Source organism: Otolemur garnettii, unplaced genomic scaffold (genome assembly GCF_000181295.1).
Source record: "Otolemur garnettii isolate 467f Iridium unplaced genomic scaffold, OtoGar3 scaffold00002, whole genome shotgun sequence".
Lineage (NCBI taxonomy): Eukaryota > Metazoa > Chordata > Mammalia > Primates > Galagidae > Otolemur > Otolemur garnettii.
Window position 1 is genome coordinate 50,189,253 of NW_003852397.1, and position 4,086 is coordinate 50,193,338.

The following is a 4,086-nucleotide window of genomic DNA, read 5'->3' on the forward strand; positions in this document are numbered from 1 at the left end:
AAACTACCCTTTGCTTTTACAAGGGTGTTGTTATCTAAAGAGAGAGTTAAGAACCTTTATGACCACCAGCTGTGTAACTCCAGAGTAGCAATTATAGAGAAGCAAACAGGGGACCAGTGATAATTATTATCAAGCAAATGAGGAGACAGTGACTAATTATTATCATTATTTTTAGCTAAGCCTGTGCCTTCCTAGAGTTCTAGGCCTTTACCCCAGTTCTCACCTTGAATCCCTTTATTCATCTGTGAAGTGAGGTTTCAGTACAATCTACTATCATTTCCTTTAATAAGGCTTGTGCCCTAATGAAGTACCTAGTCAAGCACACACTTAGAAACAGAGCCTCAGAAGTTTTAACACATTGACTGCCACACTAGAAAAAAAAATTTTTCCTTGGGGCTTATGGTATTTTATTAGGTCAAAATAGATCAAGAGACATGTGAGTTTTATATGCTTCATGAGGCTCTGGGCTCAAAACTAGTGTTAAGTTAAATACAATTCACATGACAGTTAATGTGGAATAAGGTACCAATAATCTCTCCCTGGGAAGCTGGAAAAATAATACAGACTATTTCTTAGATTACAACTCTGTACATAGCACAGTGGCTAAGGAAAGATTGAGGAATAAGACACAGGGGTCCTCAAACTTTTTAAACAGGGGGCCAGTTCACTGTCCCTCAGACTGTTGGAGGGCTGGACTGCGAGCCCAGGATGAGTTGGTTGCTAACCAGGACAGGCAGCTGTGGCAAAAACACCCGGGGGGCCAGATAAATGTCCTCAGCGGGCTGCATGTGGCCCTTGGGCTGTAGTTAGAGAACACCTGAATAAGAGAAACTAATGTGGGATTGAGGGTGGGGGGGAACTATGAAATACCCCTGAGACTATCAAAGGTCATTCACTTTTGGTGAATAGAAGCCTAGAACAGAAGATGCCTACGTTCCACGTACTAGGAAGGGCTTGAACAGAGGTGGTACAGCTGTGTTTTTTTCTCTTCCTTTCATATTTCTCTGGAAATATGAACTCAATGCTGGTAATAGCTGTAGCTTTTTTTTTTTTTGGTTTTTGAGACAGAGTCTTACTTTGTCACTCTGGGTAGAGTGCTGTGCAATCACAGCTCACAGCAACCTCCAACTCTTGGGCTCAAGTGATTCTCTTGCCTCAGCCTCCCAAGTAGCTGGGAGTACAGGTGCCAGCGACAAGGCTAAGCTATTTTTAGAGATGAAGTCTCACTCTGGCTCACACTTTTCTCAAACCTGTGAGCTCAGGCAATCTGCCTGCCTTGACCTCCCAGAGTGGTAGGATTACAGGCAAGAACCACTGCGCCCAGCCTAATAGCTGTAGGATGAAGAGCAGATATAGCAAATATCAGCCCCTTAGTATTTCCCCCTTCCACAACAACTCCTGCTCTTCTGTATCTGAGGGAGACAGTTCTTAAAAGAAAGGCAAGAAGGAGATTCCAGAGGGACTGGTAACACCAATCACCTGAAAGAGGGGCATGAAAGGGGTTTAGACATTAGTGCTTCTCTCATGGAATACAGGACTACCCAGGATAGCTCATAACACTAAAATAATATGAATTCACAGGGTAAAATAGAAATATCTGAATTTAACTGATCAACCTAAAGGAGTGGGATAAAATTCAAAATATTTATACTAAATAGGCCAAACTAATGATACTAAGAAATAATGGACATATGGTAATTGAAATAAATAGGTTAGTTGCTTACAAAATTCATACAGTTCAAGAAGTAGGTTAAAGAGCTCTCCTAGAAAAAAAAGTTATGGAGGATAAAAATAGAAGCTTAATAAGGCCATAAATAGTAGTCTCAAAAAGAGACCAAAATGTAAAGGAAGGATGAGAAATATTTGAAGAAATCATGACAGAATTTCTGAGGGTTAAAAGAAAAGGAAAAAAGACTGTGGAGGAAAAGGGCTTCCAAAATGCCTAACAGGATAAATCAAAAGGAGGGCGGGCTCTAATGCAACATTAAAGACAAAATTTCCTTAAAAACCTACCAAAAGACTGGCTGAGTAGGTGGCTTATACCTGTAACCCTGGTACTTTGGCAAGAGGATCACTTGAGGCCAGGAGTTTGAAACCAGCCTGGGCAACATAAGAAGACTCTGTCTTTAAAGAGAGAGCGAGAAAAAAAAAAAAAGAAAAAGCCAGCATGGTGGTGAATGTCTGAAGTCCTACTTGGGAAGGCCGAAGCTGGAGGATTGTTTGAGCCCAAGAGTCTGAGCTGTGATCTAGCCACTGCACTCCAGCCTGAGCAACAGAGCTAGAGTGAGATAAGATCCTAGCTGAGGGAAAAGAACCCTCCCAACCCAAAGAGAAACCAGATCACCTCTAAAGGAATGATGAGCAACTTAAACCAGATTGCTCAACTGCAATACTGAATGTTCAAAGGTAAGAGAGTAACTCGAAATATTGAAGGAGAACCCTTAACCCAAATTTTTATGGTTAACTCTTATTTATCTAAGGGTTAAAAAGAGTTTTAAAGAGTTTTTTTCTATTTATCTAAGGGTTAAATAGAGTTAAAAAGAGTTTTGCTGCTTCAGGCACACAAAGCAGCAAAAGTTTTATCCAAAAAGATTTTTGGGATTGGCGCCCTTAGCTCAGTGAGTAGGGAACCAGCCACATACACCAAGGCTGGTGGGTTCAAACCCACCTGGGCCTGCCAAACAACAACAGCAACCAAAAATTAGTCTGGCATTGTGGCCAGCGCCTGTAGTCCCAGCTACTTAGGAGCTTGAGGCAAGAGAATCGCTTAAGCCCAAGAACTGTCACTCCATGGCACTCTACCGAGAGCAACATAATGAGATTCTGTTTCAAAAAAAGAAAAAAAAAATAGATTTTTGAATACAGAGAGTAAACCCAAAAGGTTATACTGGTATATAGAAAAAAAGATAAATAAAGAAATCGGTAAAGATTTCTATAGTGTAAATAAGAACGTATCCATAAATTGTATCTTGAAGAGTTTGGAATGAGAAATTCTAGGGAAGACATAAAGGAAAGAATGGGCCAAAGAAGGACTAAGATTTTCTCACAGAAAAATACCATACCTATTGGTATAGCCAGTGTTTTATTTATTGAGATAAAATTTACACACTGTAGCTTTGACATTTTAACCATTTTAAAATACATGAATCAGTTGTTTTGGTACGTTCACAGTACTGGGCACCTAACTCACACCAGAGCATTTCTATCACACCGGAAGAACTCTCACCTCATCCCATTCACTTGCAAGCACTAATCTAATTCACACTTTCTGGATTTACCTACTTTAGATATTGCATGTAAATAGACTCATACTCAATACTGTCAACTTAAGAAACAAACAAAGAGGCTCTCTCTCTAATGCATGGTGGCTCCTACCTGTAATCCCAGCACTTTGGGAGGACAAGATGGGATGATTGCTTGAGACCAGGATCACTGATAGCAAGAATGTTTCTATAAAAAAAAAAAAAATGCTTTTTAAGTTATCCCAGCATGGTGGTGCTGCCTATAGTACTTGCTACTTGAGAGGCTGAGGTGGGAAGATTATTTGAGCCCAGGAGTTTCAGGCTGCAGTAGTGAGCTACGATTGTTCCACTGCTCTTCAGCCTGTCAGAGCAAGACCCTGTTTCAAAAAAAAAAAAAAAAAAGTTTATTTAGGAATAAAGCATAGTAAATTATGTGTGTTATTTATGAAGGTAAAGGAAGACCAGACTTTTAAATGAAAAAATGAGGATTACATAATGTTTAGGAATCATTATTATTGGCTATAAAGGTCAATGACAAGAGTGACACCAGTCCAAGGTTGGACAGGCAGTTGCTGGGCAGATGTTCTTGCAGAAGTATTTTCTGTGAAAGGATGTGGTTTTTGTAGTCTATTTCATAGTAATTTTTTTTTGAGACAGGGTGTCACTATCTCAGTTACACTAGAGTGTGCTGTGACACAATGTAGCTTACTATAACCTCAAACTTCTGAACTCAAGTAATCCTTATGCCTCAGCCTTCTGAGTAGGTGGGATGAAAGGTGTGCACCATCACATATAGCTAATTTTTCTTTCTTTTTTTTTTTTTTTTTTTTGTTTAGTAGAGATG